Source organism: Nannospalax galili, unplaced genomic scaffold, assembly GCF_000622305.1.
Source record: "Nannospalax galili isolate Female #2095 unplaced genomic scaffold, S.galili_v1.0 scaffold2161, whole genome shotgun sequence".
Classification (NCBI taxonomy): domain Eukaryota; kingdom Metazoa; phylum Chordata; class Mammalia; order Rodentia; family Spalacidae; genus Nannospalax; species Nannospalax galili.
The window spans coordinates 146,834-153,312 of NW_008344208.1; the positions used below are offsets into that span (position 1 = coordinate 146,834).

The 6,479-nt window shown below is 40.7% G+C and overlaps 1 non-coding gene across 1 annotated transcript; it reads right to left on the reverse strand.

Annotated features, from left to right (window-relative positions):
- Positions 1-429: 429 nt before the first annotated feature.
- LOC115071608 lies at positions 430-593 on the reverse strand. Its single transcript, XR_003850712.1, has one exon. It is a non-coding gene; the product is annotated as a U1 spliceosomal RNA (small nuclear RNA).
- Positions 594-6,479: the final 5,886 nt, after the last annotated feature.

Consider the following 6,479-nt stretch of genomic DNA (forward strand, 5'->3'; position numbering starts at 1 on the left):
CCCTCGATACGCTTGTCCAGGCTAAATTAAATCAAACCATATTTTTACCAATTGGGAGAACTTGGAAACTAAGTCTTCAGGTTTACGGATGTAGGTGTAAAGGCACAATTTTATTTTAATATAGACAAGAGTAGAACAATGATTTATGATTCCCAGTGGTTGGACTGGAGGGAAATATGATCTGTTGAGATGTTTTCCCACAGTTTGACCACCCTTGTCTGACAGTTATATATAATTACAATGAAGAATTTGTAGAAAATAGGACTTTTGATTTTGGAAAGATCTTTCTAACTTTTTAATTGTACAGTTATATGGTCTATTACACAGTTTCATGAGTTGAAGAGTCCCTGGTGGACTCTCACATTTCTGATGTGGAATGTTTGTGCTATTGGTGCCCAACTGTAAAGAAGGCACATTTTTCTATCTTTATAGGAACAGTACAGACGTAGTCCTCCGTTGCCACATGTGATAAAGTTGAGTTTCTCATATTTGGGGAAATCACAGGCATCAGCCCACTGGGAGCTCAATGGATAAGCCTTGCCCTGGAAAAAATCACCCCAGTGATCATGACTCTATCCCTGCCAGACAAGAACAGAAGATTCATTTCTTTAATGTTGTTGGGCTAAACAAAAGGAAGAATCACATTTTTCTTGGCAGATCACATTATTTATTGATCTGTGTAGCTTATTTTTGCATTAATTTCTTCAGATTTTTTACTTAATTTCTATCTCAGCATTTCTGGCATAGAAACCACTTGAAATTATTTTGGTTAGCTTTGCAATAAAGGGGGATAGGAGATAAACTGTTAATGCAGTCTGAGACTTTAACTATGGCAAGGAAATGACCTTTTAAAATGTGCAATAAAGATACAAATACACGGGGCTAGAGAGATGGCTCAGTGGTTAAGAACACAGGCTGCTTTGCAGAAGACCTGGGTTCTATTCCTAGCACCCCATGTGGTGGTGAACAGCCATCAGTAACTCCAGTTCCAGGGGCTCTGACACCCTCTCCTGACCTCGATAGGCATTGCACAACACGGGTGTACTTACATGCAGACAATACACTCATACACATAAAATAATAAGTAAAATCTATTTTAAAAGCTATAAATACATTTCTAAGGATTTCCATAGCAATATTTATAGCTATGGAAATGATCAGTTTATTCTATATTCACGGCCTCTAACCAGAATTCTAGATAAATTTCATGCCTGTCAGAGTTATTTTTTACTAAGTTTATTCATTTGACAGCAAGAGTTCAGAAGACGCTTGTATATTCACTCATAGGTAAGTAGCATCTCACAGAAGCTGTGTGCCTGGTAAACAAACTAACTACATGAGTAAAACCATGACAACAGTATGGGGACAGCAAGGAAAAACTCATGTGGTTCTTCTAAGAATCTTCTGTCTGACCAGAGGACAGGCAAAGGAGAGCATTTGGTGGATTTGAGTAAAAGTGGCTGTGGTATAAATTGGGGTTGTAAAGGGCTTTTTCAAGAAAATTGAAAAAGGATAAGTAAAGAAAAGTAAAGAAAGAAGGTCAAGAATGAATCATTTGTGGAGATTTATGGTGACTTCCAGAAGAATTTCATGTGACAGAGGTTGAGATGTGCACTCCTGTTTCTGGAATACTCTAACGTGGAGAGGACAGTTCACTGAAGGGAAAAAGAGTCATAGATGCTGGTACTGAACCTGGTAATGTGGTGACAATCATCCCAATAGCCACTTACTGAAATGGTCAGTGCTGCTTCCCTGTGAGAGCACCCAGCACTGAAGCTGGCTCCCACGGTAAATTATGAATGTAGTGAACCATGCTCATATGCTGAATGACCCTGTTTCAGCAAACGCTATGGCTAATTGAGCATTAATTAATGACAATCTTGAAATTCATTAATAAAAGCATCAGGGTGTATACACACATATACACATATATACATACACACACACACACACATATAGAGAGAGAGAGAGAAAGAGAGAGACAGAGAGAGAGAGAGAGGGAGGGAGGGAGAGAGAGACTGAGACACTAAAGTGAGTCAGATTTGTGTTAAACTGGAAGTGGGTAATTATATCTACCAAAGATACTTTATATTGGATGACATTAAGCTTATGCTCAGGGTCTGCCTGGGGCACATGGTATGTCAAAGAATTGTAGAAGATCACCTGAAGGCAGGATATTAAATGGAACTTATGCATTCATGGGAAATGAGTCTTTGGGTATGAACCTGTTCACAAGACCCTGACTCTTTCAGCAGAAAACTTTGGGTGATAAACAAGTTTTGCTCACGGAGCCAGCTTGGATCAGCCAAGCACAAGGAGCCATGAAATAGGCCAAGTTCTGTAGGTGGGAAAGTGCTCATTCCTCTACCCACTCCCAGCCAGGAAAGCCATGTGAACTCCACACACCAGCACAGCTCAGGTATGTAGATATGCCTCAAACCCATGACTACTAATGACTCAGGAAAAGACATTTGTACAAATTCATTTTCTCACTAACACAATCAAACACCTGATAAAAGCTACTTTGGTGAGGAAGAGTTTAACAGGGCTCATGTAGTGAGGGTGCACAGTTCACTATGACAGGAAAGGCAAGGCGGCTCAAGCTGGTTTCAGAATAAGGAAGGAGAGATGAACGATTTTGTTCCGCAGCCCCTGTGCCTTGTACTCAGTCTGAGGCACAGTTTATGAAATGGTGCTAACCAAATTTAAGGTGGGTCTTCACCACTAATGTAGCCATTGGTGAGAATGTAGACAGGTACAGGCACTATGGAAATCAGCGTGGATGTTCACAAGAAATCCAGAATTAGATCTAACAAATGGCTCATGCCATCATCCTTGGCAGATACCAAAAGGACTCTTTATCGCAATGCTAAGACCTTGCTAAGCTACGTGCCTAAGGGAATGGAACCAGCCTAGCTATCCATAAACTGATGAACGGATAATGAAAACATGGTATCTATAAATGATGGAATTTTAGTCAGTTCTGAATAAGAAATAAATTTATGAAACGTGAAGGTTAATGCAGCTGGAAATAATCACTCTGACTGAGGGACCAACATGTGTCATTGGGAATCTCTTGTACTATCCTGATCAACAGCTTGATGGGATGTCTCCTTCACTTGATATACATATCCACTATACATATACGTGTGTGTGTGTGTGTGTGTGTGTGTGTGTGTGTGTGTGTATTTCTCATTACGACTTTGAACTAACACATTTCCCTCTGGGTTTTCACACCACCTAAGCATTATTCATCCCTCTTTTCACGCCCCTAGAAGTCTCCCTACTTTCTTCCCAGTTAAAGTCCCCTCCCCTTCTCCGCATCTCCCTCTTATAAACACCAGTCTCCTATTAACCCCTTCACTTAGGCTTCTTCTTACAATTACCCCCATATTTCCTCTGTATTTTTGTGGCTGTTACATCAAGATGTACACTCACTTCTAAGGATTTGGGTTACATCAAGATACATATTCCACAAATGAGAGAGAACACATATCACCTGTTTTTTCAGAGCCCAAGTTATTGCCTTTCCAGATTCATGAGTTTTCCCATTAATTCACTCACCTGTGCTCTTTCTTACCTTTTAATGTAGGTATTTGGAGCTATAAACTTCCCTCTCGAGTGTTTTTAATGTGTCCCAGGGGTTTTGCTGTGTTGTATTGTTATTTTCATTTAGTTCCAGGATTATTTTTATTTCTTTCTAGATTTCTTCTTTGACCCATTCATCATTCAGAAGTCTGTTGTTTAATCTCCACGAGTTCATGTATCTGGTAGCACTCATAACCCTCCCGTGCCCCATTGTGTTTAACATTTCCTATTTCATTATTCCGTTTTAGCTCCTTATATCTTCTGCCTTCTGTCTATGAAACCGCCACACACAGCCCCTTACCAGTTTCCTAACGTCTATGGATTTTAAAATTGGAAAACACATATCTAAAGATTTAAAGTTAGTATCTGCTCAAGAGTGAGAACACATAGTATTTTATTTCTGGGTTTGGACTGCCTTATCCATGATAATTTCCTGTTCCATCAAATTATTTGCAAATTTCATAATTTCATTTTTCTTAACAACTGAATAACATTCCACTGTGTATGATTCTATATGTTCAATGTTCACTTGTCCCTTGATGGATATCAAGGTTCTTACCATGTCCGGGTTATTATGAGTAGAGCAGCCATGAACTTGGATAAGGTATTTTTGTAGTAGAATACAATATTCTTTAGGTATATGCCCAAGCATGGCATGGATTGAGACTATTGTCACTACATTTCTGGCTTTCTGAGAAACCTCAACACAGATGTCTATAGTGGCTAAAACAGTTTTCACTCACACCAGCAGTAAATAAGTGTTACAATTTCCCCACATCTTTGCGATCATTTGTCATTGGTTTTTGGACCATAGCTCTACAGACTACAGTTAATGAAATCTCAAAGTATGCTTCACTTGAAACTCACTGATAGCTAAAGATATTGAATATTAAAAAATATTTCTCGGGTGGGAGAGCTGGCTCAGCAGTTAGGAGCACTGACTACCTTTGCTGCGAACCTGGATTTGATTCCCAGCAACCACATGGTGGCTAAAAACAGTCCATAACACCAGTTCCAGGAGACTGATTCCCTCTTCTGACCTCTCTGGGCATTGCACCACACAGGTGCAGTTAACATACATCCAGGCAATGCACTTATACACATAAAATAAAAATAATAAAATATTTTTTAAAATTTCTCGGGCATTTGTTATTTTTTCCTTTTTTTATCTCTGTTTAGTTCCTTGCCTCAATTTTAATTGAATTTTGTTATGTTTTTGTAGGCTGCCTCTTCGCCCCAGTGATGGTATCCTTTGCTGTATAGAAGCTTTTAATTGAATTTTGTTATGTTTTTGTTTGAATTATTTGTTTATTCTAGATACTAATCCTCTGTTATATGCATAGTTGGTCAAGATTTTTTATCATTCTGTAGGCTGCCTCTTCGCCCCAGTGATGGTATCCTTTGCTGTATAGAAGCTTTATCATTTCATGAGGTCCCATTTGCCAGTTGCTGGTCTTGATGCTTTGCAGTTGGGTTCCTTTCCTTTAAGCACCACTGTATTCTCTGCCTTCCTCTCCATCGGATTTAGAGTATCAGCTCTTATGCTGAGAGCCTTGATCCATTTAGGGATGAGTTTTGTGCAAGGTGAGAGATGAGAATCCACTTTCTTTTTGCTACATGTAGATTTTCAGTTTCGCCAGCATCATTTGTTGAACACAATGCCTTTTCTTCAGTTTTTATTTTTGGACCTTTGACAAAAATTGGGTGGCTACAGGTGTGTGGACTTAAATCCAGGTCCTCTTTTCTACCTCACTGATTGTGTCTCTTTTTACACCAGCACAAAGATGATTTCATTGCTATAGCTTGTTACGGGGACCCTTGAGCACCCCTTGGGTGGGGGAGAGTTGGTGCGGAGTCACGACACAGACACTAGGAGTCAGGTGAGAAGCAGGCAGTGCGAGCAGCTGCAGACTCCTTTATTGCAGAAGCAGTGTGTACCTACATACCCCTCCCTGTGTCTCATTGGTCCCCGATGGTTTCTTCTGGTATTGTCTTCTCCTCCGCAGTGCGAGCAGCTGCAGACTCCTTTATTGCAGAAACAGGGTGTACCTATATACCCCTTCCCTGTGTCTCATTGGTCCCCGATGGTTTCTTCTGGTATTGTCTTCTCCTCATTGGTCCACTGCATCTGATATTTCAGCACCATCGTCTCCAGGCTCCAAGGCAGGATACGGGTTGACAAAAGGGGAAGTGGGCTACGGCACATGCACAGTCAGGCTATCACGCACTTCCTCCTACAATAGCTCTGAATTATTAAGTCAGAGACAAGGATGCCTCTAGCATTGAAATGCATTGCTGTCACCAGAGTTCCCCCATGTCTCTTGTGCGATCAGACCACCATATATTTTTATGTGAATTTATTATGGTTTATGCCCTTGGGTAGGAAGGGGGTAAATGGTGCAGCTTAAAGAGACAAGCATTCTTGCTCAGTGGCTCAGAGCCCACCAATCCAGATCGCTCCTGCAGTGACCCAGAGTCTCTGTTAACTTTTGCCCACGCATCTTGAGCCTGCAGTTTCGCCCCAGGTCGGTAAATGCCCCGTCTGGCATCCAAGCAGGTGAGACTCTGGGGCCATCTTTTGCTCCAAGCCTGCTTCCCCAGCGTTCCTGGCAACTCTCCACTTACTTCCCAAGATGGCACAGAAAAAACCCTCCCCAGTCAATTCTGCACAGCAGGCCCCGCCCCTTGGAGGAAACAGGTAGTTTGGGAGACAATTGCATATAAAATTTGAGACTTTACATTTCTGCGAAGAATTACATTGGAATTTTAATGGGAATTGCACCGAATCTTTTACAGGAAGGCCATTTTCAAATATTAGTCATATGGATCCAGGATCATTTAAGCTCTCTATATTCTGGAATCTTCATCAATTTTCTTTTTCATTGTCTTCA